General features: G+C 39.5%; 2 pseudogenes; one reads left to right on the forward strand and one right to left on the reverse strand.

Moving 5' to 3' along the window:
* Positions 1 to 20,810, reverse strand: part of LOC129031323 (double homeobox protein A-like) — a 56,516-nt pseudogene that overhangs the window by 27,245 nt on the left and 8,461 nt on the right.
* On the forward strand, positions 983 to 17,351 carry LOC129031324 (ribosome biogenesis protein BMS1 homolog; annotated as a pseudogene).

The raw sequence follows: 20,810 nt of genomic DNA on the forward strand, positions 1-20,810 counted from the left end.
AATAACCTTCTAAATGTTGCTCTCCTAAAGTTTTAACTTGCCTATTTCTTTTCATTTTTTAAGACAGGGTCTCACTCTTTCACCCAGGCTGGAGTTCAGTGACGCAATTATGGCTCACTGCAACCTCCATCTCCTGGGCTCCCAAAGTGCTGGGTTTACAGGCGTGAGCCACTGCACCCAGCCTTACTTGTCTTTTTTAAGAGTGGGATCTATAATTAAGCCCAGAGCTCCAAAAACAAATGAAGGAATGAATGAGTGAATGAGCTCTTCCCATGGGTTTGGTGTGATTTGAGGCTCTACTTTTAATCTAAATGCTATGTTTTATATAATCTAAGATTTCCCCTAGGTGTGTTACACGATTGTGTTGTATTGAACTTACATTGAGACTCCTTTTCACATGTGCTGGTACCATTGTGGAGCTTTCCTATTCACTCTGAACTATTCATTTGGGGGACAGAGATAGACCTCTGTGTCTCTCATAGTTTCCATTGGCTGAGTGCGGTGGCTCATGCCTGTAATCCCAGCAATTCGAGATTGCTGGTGAGGGTGAGGCGGGTGGATCACGTGGTCAGGAGTTTCAGATCAGCCTGGCCAATATGGTGAAATCACATCTCTACTAAAAATACAAAAATCAGCCAGGCCCGGTGGCATGCACCTGTAATCCCAGCTACTTGGGAGGCTGAGGCAGGAGAATTGCTTGAACCCGGGAGACAGAGGTTGCAGGGAGCTTAGATCATGCCACTGAACTCCAGCTTGAGTGACAGACTGAGACTCTGTCTCAAAAAAAGAAAGAATGTCCATTACCTATACTGGAAAAATTGAGATTGCGATTTTGATGTGAAGTGTGGAATGAGGATTGGGTCCATTTAGTTTACCTAAACAGATGATGAAATACTGTTTTACAAAGCATTCCTTAGTGCAAAGTTCTGTGTGTGTTTGTAGTCATGGGAACAGTGAGAATGAGGTTTGGAATGTGGAGTGCTCTGTGGGCCTGTGGCGGGTGGGGCCAGTGGCACGTGCGTGCCTGGCTCACAGGTATGATTTTGCTGTGGCTGGCTGTTGTTGGTCATTGTGTTCTGAGAGAGGCCCACACTGAGAAACACAAATCTTACTTGTGATGTGTGAAGATTGCAGACTGGATGGATAGATTCCTTCCTAAAGCGGGGTGGGGGGGTGGGGGGGCATGTGGGGACCAGAGAGAAGCTTTCTTGTTTACTTGTTAAGTTTTGGATGACAATTACTACCGCTTCTTGCCATAGTCATCTGCCAAGTCCGCTGTGATTTTTCATTCAGGGAAATCTTAGCTCCTTGGGCTTACATTCCACTGTTGCCATCATTCTCCTCTTCTTAAATTTAAGTGTCATTTAAAAGAACAAAGTCCCTATTCTCCCTAATATTTCTTTAGAACAGGGTCTGGGAGCATCGGGGTGAGGGACACGTCTGTTATTTTTATTCCAGTTTGTGTTCCCAGCCAGCTTAAGGAATGGTAGCTAATTGTAATGCAGATGTAACCATTTCCTGTAGCAGTACCACATTATTCAGAGACAAAGGTTGTGTTTTGTTTTGTTTTATTGATAATGATAACATAATTTTCCTAACATTTTTGTTCAAATAGAACTTTAAAAAAATCTAATGTTTAAAGAAAAAACCTTCATAAACATACACCAAATTTTTTCTTGTGGAAATTTAAGAATGAAGATGTAGAGAAAGAAGTTAAGGAAGAAACTGACCCCAACGAAGAGGAAAGTGCCAAGAAAAAGCATTTGGATAAGAAGAGAAAATTGAAGGAGATGTTTGATGCAGAATATGATGAAGGAGAAAGAACATACTTTGATGATCTTAAAGGAGAAATGCAGAAACAAGCACAGGTGAGAAACCTCAGTTCCTCTCAGCCGTTTGTCAAGACTATCATAGCGCAGGAAACCCTGACTTTTTTGGGTCTCTGCTTCCTATCCTGCTTCTGTGCCTTTCATTTGGACCCCTGGGTAGAGATGCATGTGAGTGAGTTTATTCATGCAGTGAGCTCATTGTTTCTGCAGTCAGAAAATCACCAGAAAAATTTGCATACCTATTTTGTACCAACAATTAGGAAACAGAAATGACTGAGACATGGTCTCTACTTTTCAGACTTTGACAGTGTAGTGATCTGAGACACCATGTTCACTTCAGTGCAAGCATTGGCTGCCTATTCCAATCGCTGCTTCCTGATTTGAATGGCAGGTGATCAGTGGCCTGTGTGGCTTATGGACACACCAGAGCTCCCAAGAGGAGTGCTCTGAAAACTCATCCTGGTCAGAGTTCAGAAAGACATGTGGAGTGTAAGGTCAGATGCGGAGATAAAGGGAGATGGTGTGGCCGTCCTGCCAGGGGGCGCTGACCAGGCTGTTGGAGGCGGTGATCTCACTATGAAGCAGACACAGAAATGTGTGTACAGTTGATGGCAAGCATCTGAGTTGTGCCTTGTTAGTGGGGCCAGGAGTGCCTCTGTAAGCTGGAACAGATTAGGTATATGATTTGTGAAATGGAGTTGAAAGGCTCTGCTCAGCCTAGGTCTTCATCTAGCCAAAGAACTATCTCCTGATTAGGCATTAGCTTAATGGTTGCAAGTCTGGGTTGACCTTTGACAGGCATGACTCAACTAACTGTGAAGTCTTTGCTTCACACCATTTACAATTTAAAGTTAGCTAGAGCCTTGTGGGCCATTGGAAAAGACTGAATTTTACACTGAAATGGGAGTCATTGGAGGGTTTTGAGCAGAGGAAACATACTCAGTTAATCAGATCACTCTGCCAAGAGATCAGTCGGGTGGCACAAACCAGAGGGCTGCCAGAGGAGATGACTGCCAGACTTAATTTGGATAGACTTTATTTGGAAGCTGAGTCAGTAGAATTTCCTGGTGGACTGAATGTGGGGTGTGTGAGAGGAAATGAGGATGGTGACTGGAAGTCCCTGGAAGGATGGGGTGTTGTAAGTTAGATAGGAAATCCTCTGTGGATGCAGCTTTGGGAAGATGATGTTTGGGTCTGCTGGGTGTCATGCAGACAAGCGGAGTGTCAGGTGTCGAGACAGAGGTCTGGCCAGGGACTTAGATGTACAGCCCTCAGCATGTAGATGCCACATCAAGCTGTGAGGTGGCTGAGGAGTGAGTGCAGAGTGAGTGGGAGGAGCAGGACTGGTGTGGGTGAGAGGGGGTGACTGCAGCCATGAGGCCTGAGCAGTGCCCAGGAGGGAGAAGCAGTGTGAGCATGCAGGCATGTGGGAGGCCAGCTGTACATGGAGGTGACACATTGTTCAGATCCCGATGCCATGTTAACTATGGTGAAGACAGAGTTGACCACTGCAGGAAGGGCGTGGAGGCCTTCAGCGATCTTGGCAAGCACCGATTTTCATAGATGTAGGAGAACGGGAGCAGGGGAACTGGAGGCTGTGACTGCAGAAAACTTTTGTGGGGTTTTGCTGCAGAGAGAAGCACAGAAATGGAGCAGTTGTTGGTGGAAGAAGTGGAATCAAAAGGTTTTGAGATAAGAGAGATAACAGAGGGAAGAGCTGTTGGAATAAAGTCCAGGAAGAGTGGATGGTGTCTACTGAACAAGTGATGTGTGGCCCTGAGCAGACATGGACAAATCATCTGTGCCTGAGCTGCCCGTAGAACTTTCTGTGATCGTGGAGATGCACGTCTGTGCTTCCCAATACTGTAACCCTGGCAGCAGGTTGATATGGACCACTTCCAATGTGGCCAGTGTGATTGAGGAACTGCATTTTAAATATTATGTAATTGTAATTAATTTTAATTTAAATAGCCACACATAGCTCCCTTATGGGCCAGGTCAGAGCTCTGATAAGGCTGGATAAGGGAGTAAACCCAGGTAGAGGGTTGACTGTGAAGGTTCTTTCGGTTTGGGAGTGAATCAGGAAACAGTCATCTGCTGAGTGAAGGTGAGGGCGGTGTCGGGTGTTTAAAGAATTGTTTGGAGAGGAAGGAAAAAAAGGTGTGGACTGGGGACGTTTCCAGTGTTCGGGCATGCAGGGCTCCACAGAGTAATCTACATTGCTGTCCCTTGGAGCAGCAGAGAAGAAAACGGTTGGGACATATTCTGAGCAGACTGTAGAGGTAAAATGTGTAGGTTTTTTGTTGTTGTTGTTGTTTGTTTGAGATGGAATCTTGCTCTATTGCCCAGGCTGGAGTGCAGTGGCACGATCTGGACTCACTGCAACCTCCATCTCCCGGGTTCAAGCAATTCTCTCACCTCTGCCTCCCGAGTAGCTGGGACTACAGGCACGCGCCACCACGCCCAGCTAATTTTTGTACTTTTAGTAGAGATGAGGTTTCACCATGTTGGCCATGCTGGTTTTGAACTCCTGATCTCAAGTGATCCACCTGCCTCGGCCTCCCAAAGTCCTGGGATTACAGGCATGAGCCACCGTGCCCGGCTAAATGTGTAGTATTTTTAATAGGATAAAGCCTACATAATTCTGTCCACAGCTCGTTTACTTAGAAATTGCTCGTTTGTTCATATTAATCTTACGTTGATTATAGATAACGGCATATGGGTTTTTTCCTGTCATGTACAGCTGAATCATGCAGAATTTGAACATCAAGATGATCAAGCCAGAGTTCAGCATGAGGTTTTTCCATCTGGGATGTATGTCCACATTGAGACTGAAAATGTTCTCTGTGAATCTGTATATATATTTGACCCTCATTACCCCATTATCCTGGGTGGCTTGGGCAACAGTGAAGGCAATGTTGGATACATGCAGGTGGGTCCCTTTGCTGCGTATTTGGTGCCTGAGGCTCTGTGGATTTCCCTTCCATCAATCATCTTACCCTCTTGTCCCGTCAGATGCATCTGAAGAAACATCGCTGGTATAAGAAAATCCTCAAGCCCCAAGATCCAATCATATTTTCTGTAGGGTGGAGGCGGTTTCAGACCATCCTGCTCTATTATATCGAAGACCACAGTGGAAGACAAAGGCTTCTAAAGTAAACCCCACAGCACATGCATTGCAGAGCAGCCTTTTGGGTTAAAATATGATTACAATAACTTGCTTATTGCCGATATTAAGCCTTACAGGCTGCATCATTATAGCTTTGTGCTTTTCCTTCATAAAATTCCATTCCTAAGATTTTTCTCTTTTCTGGGAGCAGGGAGGTGGTTTGGAGTAAATCTATATCCAAATGTAAATGTCCCTAACCATTATGTAAAACTAGAATCTAAAATTTGTGGTTTGCTATATTTCTTTTTTTCCTTTTCTTTTAAGTCCCTATCACTTCACAGGGAACTGGTTTCTTGGCAATAGTCAGTGGCACAATGGTAACTATCTTGGATGATATCTTTTACAGATTGGCTTGAGAAATATATCCTGAAAGTGGGTTACGTACATGAGACTTTAAGTTGAAAATTACTCATTTTTAGTAACATAAAGTAAATTTCCCTTTGCTTTTAATCTTCCTACATCCTTTTCAGTAGGGTGTGGGAGTAGAGGAGGGGAAGTGGAAGAATTATAATGGTACTGAAGACATTTCCTATTTTTGTGTATCTTTTGGATTTATTTAAGCAAGTACTTAAGCAGTGCTCACCATGTGCTAACCACTATATGAGGTTGTGAGGAGCCATGGGAGACCAGGCAGACATGAGACCCCCTGCAGCCGTGCTGGGGTAGCAGTCTGTTCACTACATTTTCATTTGACCAGTCAGACAGGGCAGGGTTTATTGGTCCCATTTAACAGAGAAGAAACCAGAATAATGAGCAGAAGGAATCTGCCCTAGAGGTTCAAATTTTAATTTCCTAAACATTGCAACTGTATTTTTCCTTTCCATTTCATTCCAAACAGATCATTATAGTGAAATTATGTTCCTCTGAAATCACTCTCAGGAAAGTACTCAAGTCTCCCTGTTTTTTTTTTCTTTTAGACAAAGTCTCACTCTGTCATCCAGGCTGGAGTGCAGTTGCGCAATCTTGGCTCACTGCAACCTCCATCTCCTGGGTTCAAGCAGTTCTCCTGCCTCAGCCTCCTGAGTAGCTGGGATTACAGGTATGCACAACCGTGCCAAGCTAATTTTTATATTTTTAGTAGAGACGGGGTTTCGCCATGTTGGCCAGGCTTGTCTCGAACTCCTGACCTCAGATGATCTGCCTGCCTTGGCCTCCCAAAGAACCAGGATTACAGGCATGAACCACCACACTTGGCCTCAAGTCACTCTTGTTAGTTTGGCTTACCAACTTTAAAGTTTTGGATTGCTTTTGTCAAACCACTGGGTTGCAAGTTCAGATGGTCTTTCTTGTTTTTCTTAGCTAACTGTAAGTTAAATTCACTTTGGTAATTTATTATGTCACATAAAATTGAAGTTTTTCTCTTGCTGATATTATTCCTATTTTCAAATTTTGGGGTTCCTGTTAGCCTGATTTTTGGATAGCTGCCACAGGAATTGTCCTTGATCTGAATAAATCCATAAAAATTGTGAAGAAATTGAAGCTAACTGGTTTTCCATATAAAATTTTCAAGAACACTTCATTTATTAAGGTTTGTATATCTATATATTCTCATATTTATAAATGCCCATATTGTTTGAGAAAAGGAATGAAATACTTCTAGAATATGGGCCTCATGTTTTTACACAAGTATTTGAAATCTTTTATAAACTTCCTGTTTTGTTTGTTTGCTCCTTTATATTGTGTTACTTAAATATGCCCAAAAAAGCAGGAGTAAAACAGAGGTATTTAGGAACTGAGGCTGTTACTCATGACTACCATGTAAGACTGCTACAGAACTCATATTGAAAATATGTCATTTTGGGGCTGGGCACGGTGGCTCATGTCTGTAATCCCAGTACTTTGGGAGGCCGAGGCAGGTGGATCACGAGGTCCGGAGATCAAGACCATCCTGGCCAACATGGTGAAACCCATCTCTACTAAAATACAAAAAAATTAGCTGGGCATGGTGGCGTGCGCCTGTAGTCCCAGCTACTTGGGAAGCTGAGGCAGGAGAATCTTTTGAACCTGGGAGATGGAGGTTGCAGTGAGCCGATATCGCACCACTGCACTCCAGCCTGGCGACAGAGCAAGACTGTCTCAAGAAAAAAAAAATGTCATTTTATCCACTGGGTTCTGTTTCCTACTTTTTTGATTTGTGTTAAGAAAGGGAAAAAAAAATCACAAGTTTGTCTAACCATTCAGTAGAAAAATAAAGCATTTGCAGACAACTTGGCAAGGGTAGACAAATGGATGTACTGTTTTTCAGTATTTGGGGAAGGTGGTTTGAGCAGTATTTATTGACAATTTCATTAGTGGGGATGTTTCTATTAAAAACACATAGTAAGATCATTAAGTGTTCTTGCAATATAAAGTAATAATACCACCAGCATTTATCTTACTGTTTTCATGTTCTAAGTGCATGCATCTCAGTAAAAGGTTCTGGGCTGCAGTCTAGGCTGAGAGATGCCAGCAAAGGCTGCCTAGGCCAGTGCAGTCCAGTAAATCCCTCTTCAATCTTCTCTTCCACACAGACAGCAGTGATGAGCATGCCCATGAACCCACATGATTATTTTGGGAAAAATGAAAGAGTTGTATTCTTTTTGTGGTAGTAATTCCACTTTCAGGGGCAAATACATTTTGATTATTTTATCACCTTTCAGTGAGTTGTTTTTGTTCTTTAACCAAGGATGTATGTTTGAGGTACGAAGTAAAGCATAAAGTATATGATTTTGTGTGTGTGTTTTTATCTTGCTATACCCATAGGAAATGTTTAACTCTGCCTTGGAAGTGGCCAAATTTGAAGGTGCTGTGATTCAAACTGTCAGTGAGATAAGGCAGGAGATCAAGAAAGCACTCCGGGCTCCAGAAGGAGCCTTCCAGGCCAGCTTTGAGCATAAGCTGCTGATGAGCAGTGAGTGTCTTGAGTAGTGTTCAGGGCAGGGTGTTACCATTCATGCTTGAATTCTAGCCAGTGTGATGAGAGGCTGGAGTCAGGTATCTAGAGAGTTGAGCAGCTCCAGCCTTAGATCTCCCAGTTTTATGCGGTGTGCCCATCCGCCTTGTGTCTGCAGCCCCCTGGCCACACCCAGTAACAGTCCTGGGATCTATGAGAGTAGCTTCCTTAGTGAGCTTTCCCTTCAAATACTTTGCAACCAGGTAGAGAAGTCTGGAGTGAAGGTTTTGTTCTTTGTTTCTTTGCAATATGGATATGAATCTTCTTTTGAAAATGTTAAAGTAAATTACTTCTCTTTTCAGATACTGTCTTCATGTGAACTTGGTATCCTGTTTCCATCCCAGCCTTCTATAACCCAGTAACATCTTTGTTGAAACCAGTGGGTGAGAAAGACACCTGGTCAGGAATGTGGACCACAGGACAACTCAGGCTCACCCACAGCATCAGACTAAAGGCAAACAAGGACTCCGTACAAAGTACCAGTGGCGTGTGTGTTGGTGGAGATGCAGCCTGTGCTCTGCAGACAAGGAATCACACAGACACTTTTCTATAATTTCTTATGTGCTTTGATTGTTCAAATATAAAGTCTAACATTAAATCTGATTGAACAAGTGTATATTCATGGAATATTTTGGAATGGAATACCAAAAAATGGTAATAGTGGTTCTTTCTGGATTGAAGACAAACTTTTCTTCTTTAAAATAAATTTTATTTTATATATTTGAGGTTGACCACATGACCTTAATAGACAGTAAACTGGTTACTATAGTGAAGCAAATTAACATATCTACCATCTCACAGTTACATTTTTTGTGTGTGACAGGAACAGCTAAAATCTACTTATTTAACAAAAATCCCAAAGACAATACATTTTTGTTAACTATAGCCCTCATGATGTACATTAGATCTCTAACTTGATCATCCTATATGTCTGCTACTTTGTATTTTTTTAATGTACATCTCCCCATTTGCTATTGGTCATTTCCTATTTGGCTCATTTTTCAACTGGGTTGTTTTTCTGTTATTAAAAGAGTTCTTTACTGATTTTTGGACATTAACACTTTATTAGATATGTGATCTGCAAATATTTCTTCCAGTCTGTAGGTTCTCTTTTCATTTTATTGGTTGTTTCCTTTGCTGTGCAGAAGCTTTTTAGTTTGATGCAGTCCTCCTTGTTTATGTCTCCATTTGTAGCCTGGCTTGTGGTGTGGCATCCAAAAAATAATTGCTAAGGCCAATGTCAAGAGGCTTTCCCCCTATGTTGTCTTCTAGGAGTTTTACGGTTTCAGGTCTTATTTGAGTCTTGAGTCTTGTATCTGTTTTGAGTTGATTTTTGTGTATGGTGTATGATCAGGATCCATTTTTATTCTTTTGCATGTGAAAATCCAGTTTTCCCAGCACTATTATTGATGAGACTATTTTTCTTTCCATTATGTTGTCTTGTTTGCTCTTGTCAAAAATTAGTTGACAGTATATGTTTGGATTTATTTCAAAGGTCTCTGTTCTGTTCCATTGGTCTATATTTTTTGTTTTTATGCCAGTATCATACTGTTTTGATTACTATAGCTTTGTAATACAATTTTAAATCAAGAGGTGTGCTGCCTCCAACTTTTTCTTTCACAGTAATCTGCTGGCTGTTTGGGGTTTTTTGTGGTTCCATATGAGTTTCAGGATTGCTTTTTCCGTTTTTTTTTTTTTTTTTTGAGATGAAGTCTCACTCTGTTGCCCAAGTTGGAGTGCAGTGGCACAATCTCGGCTCACTGAAACCTCCACTTCCCGGATTCAAACAATTTTCCTGCCTCAGCCTCCTGAGTAGCTGGGACTACAGGCACATGCCACTATATCCGGCTAATTTTTGTACTTTTAGTAGAGAGAGGGTTTCACTATGTTGGCCAGGCTGGTCTCCAACTCCTGACCTCATGATCCACCTGCCTCGGCCTCCCAAAGTGCCAGGATTACAGGCGTGAACCACAATGCCTAGCCAGCATTGTTTTTTTCTGTTCTGTGAAGAATGCCATCAGAACTTTGATGAGGATTGTGTTAAATCTGTATATTTGCTTTGGGTAGTGTGAACATTTTAACAATATTAATTCTTCTGATCCATAAACATAGGATATCTTTTCATTTGTTCATATCTAAATTTCTTTCATCAATGTTTCATGGTTTTCAAGTGTACACATCTTCCATCTTCTTGGTTAAATTCATTCCTAAGTATATGTTTTTCTTTGATGCTATTGTAAATGAGATTGTTTTCTTGATTTCTTTGTCAGCTAGGTTATTTGTATATAGAAATGCAACTGATTTTTATATGTTGAGTTTATACTTTGCAGCTTAACTGAATTGATTTAGTAGTTCTCAGAGTTTTTTGTGGAATTTTTGGAGTTTTTTACATAAAGGGTCTTGTCATCTGCAAATAGAGATAATTTTACTTTAATTTAGTTGCTTTTTTTTCTCGTCAGATTGCTCTTGCAAGTACTATGTTGAATAAAAGTGATGAGACTGGGCATCCCTATCTTGTACTCAATCTTAGTAGAAAAGCTTTTAGTTGTTCCCTACTGATTATGATGTAGGCCATGGGTTTCTCATAAATGGTCTTTATTATGTTGAGGAACTTTCCTTCCATACATAAACTATTAAGAGGTTTTATCAAGAAAGGTTGCTGTACTTTGTTAAATGCTTTTTCTGCATCAATTCAGCTGACCATGTGGTTTTATCTTTCATTTTGTTAATGTGATATATCACATTGATTGATTTACATATGTTAAACCAGCCTTGCATGCCAGAGATAATTCCCACTTAATCATGAAGTGTAATCTTTTCGATGTGTTGTTGAATTCTACTTCCTAAATTTTTTTTCCTGATCAGCCATTTATTTATATATATATATTTTTTTTTATTACACTTTAAGTTCTAGGGTACATGTGCACAGTGTGCAGGTTTGTTACATATGTATACATGTGCCATGTTGGTGTGCTGCACCCATTAACTCATCATTTACATTAGGTATATCTCATAATGCTATCCCTCCCCACCTCCCCCCACCCCACAACAGACCCAATGTGTGATGTTCCCCTTCCTGTGTCCAAGTGTTCTCTTTGTTCAATTCCCACCTATGAGTGAGAACATGTGGTGTTTGGTTTTTTTGTCCTTGCAATAGTTTGCTGAGAATGATAGTTTCCAGCTTCATCCATGTCCCTACAAAGGACATGAACTCATCAATTTTATGGCTGCATAGTATTCCATGGTGTATATGTGCCACATTTTCTTAATCCAGTCTATCACTGTTGGACATTTGGGTTGGTTCCAAGTCTTTGCTATTGTGAATAGTGCCGCAATAAACATACGTGTGCATGTGTCTTTGTAGCAGCATGATTTATAATCCTTTGGGTATATACCCACTAATGGGATGGCTGGGTCAAATGGTATTTCTAGTTCTAGATCCCTGAGGAATCGCCACACTGACATCCACAATGGTTGAACTAGTTTACAGTCCCACCAACAGTGTAAAAGTGTTCCTATTTCTCCACATCCTCTCCAACACCTGTTGTTTTCTGACTTTTTAATGATCGCTATTCTAACTGGTGTGAGATGGTATCTCATTGTGGTTTTGATTTGCATTTCTCTGATGGCCAGTGATGATGAGCATTTTTTCATGTGTCTTTTGGCTGCATAAATGTCTTCTTTTGAGAAGTGTCTGTTCATATCCTTCACCCATTTGATGGGGTTGTTTGTTTTTTTCTGGTAAATTTGAGTTCATTGTAGATTCTGGATATTAGCCCTTTGTCAGATGAGTAGACTGCAAAAATTTCCTTCCATTCTGTAGGTTACCTGTTCACTCTGATGGTGGTTTCTTTTGCTGTGCAGAAGCTCTTTAGTTTAATTAGATCCCATCTGCCAATTTTGGCTTTTGTTGCCATTGCTTTTGGTGTTTTTAGACCTGAAGTCCTTGCCCATGCCTATGTCCCAAATGGTATTGCTTACGTTTTCTTCTAGGGTTTTTATGGTTTGGGGTCTAACATTTAAGTCTTTAATCCATCTTCAATTAATTTTTGTATAAGGTGTAAGGAAGGGATCCAGTTTCAGCTTTCTACATATGGCTAGCTGGGCAATGTCAACTTTGTAAATTAACTTTGAGACCTGTCTCAGATTTTTGGGGTTCACAAACTATACTCCAAGGATATAGTAACCAAAACATCATATGTCTGGTACAAAAACCATGACACAAAAGCCAATGGAACAGATCAGAGAAGGTTTTAGGCTGCACTCCTACAACCATCTGATCTTTGACAAAGTCTATAATTAGAAGCAATGGGAACAGACTCCCTATTCAATGAATGGTACTAGGATAACTGGTTAGCCATATTCAGAAGATTTAAAATGGACAACTTCCTTCCAACATATTTAAAAAATCAACTTAAGATGAATTAAAGACCTATATGTAAAACCTAAAACTATAAAAACCCAGAACATAATATTCTGGACATAGGCAATAACAAGGATTTTATGATCAAGTTTCCAACAGCTATTGCAACAAAAACATAAATAGACAAGTGGGACCTAAGTATACTAAGGAGATTATGTTCAACAAAAGAAACTATCAGCAGAGTAAACAGACAAGCTACAAAATGGGAGAAAATATTTGCAAACTATGGATCTGACAAAGGTCTCATATCCAGAACCTATAAGGAACTTAAAAAAATTTTTAAGCAAAAACTAAACAACCTCATTGAAAAATGGGCAAAGGACAAGAACAGACACTTCTCGAAAAACACATACATGCTGTCAACAAGAATATGAAAAAATGCTCCATTTTAAAAATCACTAATCATTAGAGAAATGCAAATGAAAACCACAATGAGATACCATTTCATACCAATCACAATGGCTACTAATAAAAAGTCAGAAAATAACAGATGTTGCTGAGGTTGCAGAGAAAAGGGAAATCTTATACACTTCTGTTGGGAATGTAAATTAATTCAGCCATTGTATAAAGCAGTTTGAAGATTTCTCAAAAAACTTAAACAGAACTATCACTTGGTGCAGCAATCTCATTACTGGGTACATACACAAAGAAATATAAATTGTTCTACCAAATGACACACGTACTTGTATGATTATCACAGCACTATTCACAGTAGCAAAAACATGGAACCAACCTAGAGGCTCATCAGTGGTGGACTAGAAAAAAAAATGTGTACCGCCTGACGTGGTTGCTCATGCCTGTATTCCCAGCACTTTGGGAGGCCGAGATGGGTGGATCATTTGATATTAGGAGTTTGAGAAAAGTCTGGCCAACATGGTGAAACACCATCTCTACTAAAAATACAAAAATTAGCCAGGCGTGGTGGTGCATGCCTGTAGACCCAGCTACTTGGGAAGCTGAGGTGGCAGAATAGCTTGAACCTGGGAGGCGAAGGTTGCAGTGGGCCCAGATTATGCCACAGCACTCCAGCCTGGGTGTCAGAGTGAGACTCTATCTCAAAAAGAAAAAAAATTGGTACATATACACCATGAAATACTGCATAGCAACAAAAAAACAATAAAATTATGGCTTTTGCAACAAAATAGATGTAGCTGGAGGCTACATCCCACAAATTAAGCAAATTAACACAAAAACAGAAAAAGAAAGCATATATTATCACCTATAAATGAGAGAGAAACATTGGCTCCACATGGTCTAAAACAGGGACCAATAGATACCAGGGCCTGTGTGAGGGTAGAGGGTGGAAAATCGGTGAGGACTGAAAAATTACTTATGCCTATCAGGTACTATGCTCACTACCTCAGTGACTAAATTATTTTTTCCATGAAACCCCAGCAACATGCAATTTACCTACATAACAAAGCTGCACATGTACCCCTTGAACCTACAATATAAATTTAAAAAGAAAAAAATGAATATCAATAAGATACTTAGTAAAAACACAAGTGTTTGGAAATCAAACAACAAACTTCTAAATAATTCACAAAGAAACATCAAAATAAAATTTAGAATACATTTTGAATTGAAAGATAAACATCTGAAGTGCTGAAAGAAAAGAGATGGCTTCAGTCTCGAAACATATATAAAAACATTGAAATTTCAATCAGATAGTAATTGGTATGTGATTTGATCATCTACTTTAAAATTTACACAAAACTGAGAACCCAGCTAGGTGCGGTGGCTCACACCTGTAATCCCAGGACTTTGGGAATCAGAGGTGGGTGCAACACGAGGTCAGGAGTTCAAGACCAGCCTGGCCAAGATGGTGAAACCCTGTCTCTACTAAAAATAAAAAACTTAGCCAGGCATGGTGATGAATGCCTGTAATCCTGGCTACTCAGGAGGCTGAGGCAGGAGATTCAATTGAACCCAGGAGGCAGAGGTTGCAGTGAGCCAAGATCGTGCCACTGCACTCTAGCCTGGGTGAGAGGGCAAGGCTTCATCTCAAAAAGAAAAAAAAAAATTGAGAACCCAGATAAAAATAGCTAACTTTATTCTCCAAAAGAAAAAAGAACGACAATGAGTAGAGGTCTGCTTCTATTGGCTATCAGATAATCTTATAACCCTGCAGTACTGTGATGGTATGAAGCACATCCACAGCAGTAGTGTGACAGTCAGGTATCAAATAGACAAGAACTTCAGAGAAGACAAATATAACATTTGAAATCAGTAGAAAAAAGCATTGCTTTGAGAAAGTTATTATTTGGAATTTGAAGAAATAAACAATAAATTTCAAATAACTTAAAGAATGAAATAAAAAATAAAATACAACGAAGTTTTTAAAATATTCATGCCTTTTCCTCATGACGTGAAATACAAATATCATCAAGTAAAAGACAGAAAAATTTTACTAACTAAACAAACTCATTTTTAGCAAACAATTGATAAATACCATTAAAAGACAAATAACAAATTAGAAGAAAATATTTACATGGTATATATAACAAAAAATGGATATTCAGAATGTATAGAGATTATCAAATAATAAAGAACTTGCAAATCCCAGTGGGAAAATGAGCAAAGAATATAAAGAGGAATTGCACAGAAGAAAAAGTATGCATTATGTATTAACAAATGAAAAGTTGCTTCATCTGTGTAATGGCCAAAATGTATGTTAAAATATAAGACAGCATTTTTCCCATCTCATTGGTAAAATAAAAAATACATATGCACTTCATAAATTCATATGTCACTTCAGCATTTTTACAGTTAATATCACTGTTATTCTTAAAAAGTTGAAAAATTAAATTAGTTAAAAGCAGTATGAGAGAAATTATTGCAAGTATGTGTATAATATTGTTAGGAGAAACCCAAGTAAGACCCCAGAGGCGTAAGTTTAAAATGAAGACTAATCAGTTTATATACATAATAATTAAAAAATATTCTGTACATTAAAAAACTCACAAAACAATTAAAAGGCAAAAAAATCAAGAAAAAATAATTTCAAAATAAATGCCACAACACAGCTTCCTGTGGTCAAGATTCCTCTCCATTCTACTGTGATGTCTGCATAGATTTTTGGGCATCTAGACTAATATTGGGTTTGTACACTCCCAGAAAATTCAAGACCAGTAAATGCACCCAACCTTACAACCCTGAAGCATATTATCACATAGGGGTCTTGTGTAGTTTGCTAAAACGTAATGTACTACCTGTCACAGAATGAGCACTTAACTGATGTTGGGTGTGATGTAGCATAGTAGCAAAAAACTTTAGAATTAGGCCACAATGTTTTTAAGGGCTTTGCACGACCCATTATTTTTTAGCACTTAATTTAAAAACATCTGCATGCTTATTTTAATTTTGTCATTACTTGCCATTGTATCCATCTCAGGACACTGATCAAATAATCACAAAAATCACAGAGACGATACTCTGCTAATTAAGCAAGTTTTTTTTTTCTTTGTGAAACCATTCTTCATTTTTTTTTGTTACTTAGAAATAATTTCTACTGCTAATTTATTTTTAGTGATATTTTGCACAGATTCTCCAAGTAAAAAACCAAGAATGACCAATTTTATTGGGAAAATACTAAATGTAACAAACTTTATTCTTTGATAAGTGAAGACTATTTTTCTAATTTTGCTTAAAAATTTTAGGTTTAGCCTTAGGTAATAAAGTTAATAGAGAGAATGTTTACTACCATACATAAATTCAAAAGACTTGTTAGTTTATATTGTCAATTTAATGTTGAACAAAGTTGCTTGAAATTTTCAGATAAAATAACTTTAGGTAAGCTTAAGAAAAGTTTGATTGCATTTTGTTTATAATCTTGTACTTCTATTTTCATTCTGATTTAGTAGGCTGCATATTTAAAAAAAAAAAAAATTTCAGGCAGATTGTGGCCATTCCTTTTCCTCTTAAGTCTTATTTGATTGTTCTTCCAGAACAAATATTAACATTTGCAGTGCTGCATCTGGATCAAGCAGTTTGGTTAGAGAAATTTAAATCTTTAAATCACAAAACAGCTTGTTTTCAATTGTCATAGCTGACATTGAATCTATCCCTAATGGTGTAAGCAATGTGGATATTGGAATGTCTCTGAGTTTTATATTAATAAATTTACTAGCTAAATAAGTGATGTAATCATCTGTTGATGTCTGAGATGAAGAATGAGTAAAAACCACATAAAAATCTTCCATAAAACTAAACTTATCTTGGAATTCTTTGCAAAAATAAATTCTGTGAGACGGAACTTTGGAAAGTTTTCCTGTAATTTCTTGAAATCGAATTTAACAGTGCATGGTAGTCTGACCATTCTGCATTCTCCTTTCTGTATAAAAAAATCACTATTTCAAGGCCAGAGATCCCCCTTTACATGGCTTGTTAAGAATGATTCAAAATCTAGCATGATTCAAGATACTGATGGATTTTGGGTATTTGAAGATAATTCCTCTGGTGGCTAAAATGGTTTGAAGATCATTTGTGCAGCAGTCATTCAAGATTAAAGGCTTCCTAGTTAACTGTCCAGTGAGATCACAGTTCCTGTGATAGTGGCAGAAGATGTCCAGCAAGGAGTTAGCAGCAGCCTAGTTGGCTTTTGTTGCATTCTCAATGAAAGCAGAAACTAATGAATAGCACAGCACTCAAAGTAATCAAGTTCCTGCTTTCTTGTCAAAAATTGAAGACATACTGCTCCAGCTACTTTGGGGCTTAACACTTTCTCTAATTAAGAAGAGATGTTGAGAGCTTCTAGGAACCCATCATCCAAGACTGTGGCACTAAAAAAACACACCTGAGATTTTACTCTGCGAAGTTATTTTCTATTAAATTCACTGCCTTTTTCACATCAGAGTGAATAATGACAATACATTGTAGCTTTGTCATTTTGCACTCTTCATTCTGATTTTCCAGCAACTTGCATTCCTTTCAACTGCTCATAAGTTAAATTTCTCAATGAAGTAATCACAACACAACTATCTCCTTGGACAGTTTGGAGTTTCCTGAAAAAAACAGATATACCACCATATGATCCAAAAATCCCACTGCTTGGTATATACCCAAAAGAAAGGAAATGAGTATATCAAAGAGATTTCTGTACTCCTAGGTTTGCTGCAGCACTGTTTACAATTACTAATATTTGAAAGCAACCTAAGTGTCCATCAACAGATGAATGAAGAAAATGTGGTACATATACACAGTGGAGTACTATTCAGCCATAAAAATGAAAGCCTGTCATTTGCAACAACATGGATGGAACTGAAGATTATTATGTCAAGAAAAATAAGCCAGGCACAGAAATACAAACATCACATGTTCTCACTTATTTCCGGGATCTAAAAATAAAAACAATTAAATTCATGGACATAGAGAGTAGAAGGATGATTACCAGAGGTTGGGAAGGATAGTGAGAGAGTGAGGGGGAGGCAGGAATTGTTAATGGATACAAAAAACAAAAAAGAAATAATATATAATAAAAACCTACTATTTGATAGCAAACCTGGGTGACTATAGTCAATAATAACTTAATCATATATTTGAAAATAACAGAGTGTAATTGGAATGTTTCTAACTCAAAGAATCACTGAGGGGATACCCCATTCTCTATGATGTGCTTTTTTCACATTGCATGCCCGTATCAAAACATCTCATGTACTCCATAAATACTATGTACCCACAAAAATTAAAAATAAAATACAAAAAAGAACCATCTTCTTTCTGTGTAATAAATATTATAGTTTCAAATCCAAGGCTAGAGAGCTGCTCTGAAACAACATACACTCTTTTGACTTGAAGAGTTTTCTCTTTGCTCTATACATAGGTATTTGTAGAAGTTAACATTCTGGAACATTGACTTCCAACACAGCAAGAGGGACAGCCACACATGTAAAATACAATGACAGAGCAGGAATCACGAGTGCATTCTACTGAAAATGTGAGCAAGCCAAATTCAAATTATTTTTCAAACTCATTGATTTTAGCTACCAAAAGGTCTATAGGACATTATCAGACAGAGTTTTTGTAGAATCTAAGATTTAGAATGTGAACTTGAATATGACTGTGATCATTATGCAATAACTGCTGTAAAAACTCAGGTTGGTGTTGGCCACATAGGACTATAACACTCTTGTGTTGCCTTGACAAGCTCCTCTAAATGTGGCCATAAACTTAGTGCCTTTCAGTGTTCTCCTTTTTCCCATAGACTCACAGACAGCGAGAGACACCTGGCTCCCCCACATCACTTCCTTAGCAGCCAAGAACAGCATGTCACCCAGAATGAATTCTGGCTGTGGCACAAAATGGTCTACATAGACAGATGTCTGGCATTTGGTAATACTGGGTGAGAGCTTTCCAAGCTCTTATGAAGTATACGATGCATAAGGTCCATTTCTAAATACTAGAAACATCTTGCTGTGAAAGCACATAAAGTCCATAGTTAAGATGATGATGCCATGCAGAAAAACACATGGCAATGTAACCACCAGTCTTTACTTTTTCAATGGCCTTGCACATGGCTGTTACTGTACTGCTGAAGTCCAGTGTCAGCAGTTTATGTTTCCCCATTGTGTCATCAGCCCAATGCAAAGTACCATCAAAATTACACCTGGAGGTGCTAACAGGAAAATAATCTGAGTAAATCCACATTTGCCATCTCAACTTCCAAAGATTGGTCATCAAACAGTGTGTTTCTGTCTTTCTATCTCGGCTGTCACCTTTACTACACTGTAGGGGTCTGAGGTTTGTAGAGTGAATATTGCAGAGTTCTGGTTGTCCTTGTGAGGTCTGATATGATAAACTGTTTCAAAGAAAGTATGCCTGATTACAGAAATGAGTATTGTCCCCTGACAATCCACATAGAATTCTGGGGCATTCTTCTCTTTACATTTAATAATAGCTTCTGCTAAACTTGTAATGTTCTGTGGCATTGTATCACTTCTTCACCTTCTTGCTCACTTCCCACCTACTTGCTCAGAGCTCCAATGGGCTCAGAGCAATGTTTGGAGTGCCAATCACCCTGAGCTCAAGCTTGCTCTGAGCATCATCTTCTCTGAGCTCCATCTTACACTGAGAAGCACCTGCTGCAAGCTCCATCTTGCTCGGAGCTCCTTCTTGCTCCAAGCTCTATCTACTCCAAGCTCCATCTTGCTCAGACCTCCATCTGCTGCAAGCTCCATCTTGCTTGGAGCTCCTTCTTGCTCCAAGCTCTATCTACTCCAAGCTCCATCTTGCTCAGAGCTCCATCTGCTCCAAGCTCCATCTTGCTCGAAGTGCCGATCGCTCCAAGCACTATCTTGCTGTGAGCAACATCTGCATACACATTCATCTTACTCAGAGCTCCATCTAGTCAGAGATCCATCTACTTTGAGCTCCATCTTGCCGGGAGTTCCAATCACTCCAAGCCCCATCTTGCTGGGAGCTCCAATCACTTCTAGCTCCATTTTGCTCTGAGCACCATGTGTTCGGAGATCATCTTACTCTGAGCTACATGTGCTCTGAGCTCCACCTTGCTTGGAGCTGTAATCATTGTGGGCTCCATTTTGCTCTGAGCTCCAACTAAAACCAAGCAACATCTCCTCCAAACTCCATCTTGCTTAGAGCTCCTTTTTTGCTCAGAGCTCTATCTGCTCTGACCTCCTCTTGCTCAGAGCTCCAATCGCTCAGAGCAATGTTCAGAGTGCCAATCACTCTGAGCTCCCTCTTGCTCTGAGCACCATCTACTCTGAGCTCCATCTTACACCAGCAACATCTGCTCCAAGTTCCATTTTGTTCGGAGCTCCTTCTTGCTCAGAGGTCTATCTGATCCGAGCTCCATCTGGTTCAGAGATCCAAGCTCCATCTTGCTCTGAGCACCATCTGCTTGAAGTTCCATCTGCTCCAAGCTGCATCTTGCTTACAGCTCCCATCACTCTGAGCTCCATTTTGCTCAGAGCTCCATTTACTCAGAGCTCCATTTGCTCCAAGCTCCATCTTTCTCAGAGCTCCAATCACTCCAAACTCCATCTTGCTCTGAGCACCCTCTGCTCAGAGCTCCATATGCTCGGAGCTGCATCTTCTAGCTCCATCTTGCTGATACCTCCAATCACTTCCAGCTCCATTTTGCTCTGAGCATCACGTGCTCAAAGCTCCATCTTACTGTAAGCAGCATGTTCTCTGAGCTCCATCTGAAACTGAGCAACACTTGCTCCAAGCTCCATCTTGCTTAGAGCTCCTTCTTGCTCAGAACTTCATTTGCTCCAAGCTCCATCTGCTCCGAGCTCCATCTTGCTGAGAGCTCCAATTACTTCCAGCTTCATTTTGCTCTGAACACCATCTGCTCAAGCTACATCTTACTGTGAGCAACATGTTTTCTGAGCTGCATCTTGCTCAGAGCTGCATCTGCTCCAAGCCCCATTGTGCTCAAAGCTCTAATCACTCCGAGGCTGATCTTGCTCTGATCACCATCTGCTCAGAGCTCCA

Source organism: Pongo pygmaeus, chromosome 11 (genome assembly GCF_028885625.2).
Source record: "Pongo pygmaeus isolate AG05252 chromosome 11, NHGRI_mPonPyg2-v2.0_pri, whole genome shotgun sequence".
Taxonomy (NCBI): Eukaryota; Metazoa; Chordata; class Mammalia; order Primates; family Hominidae; genus Pongo; species Pongo pygmaeus.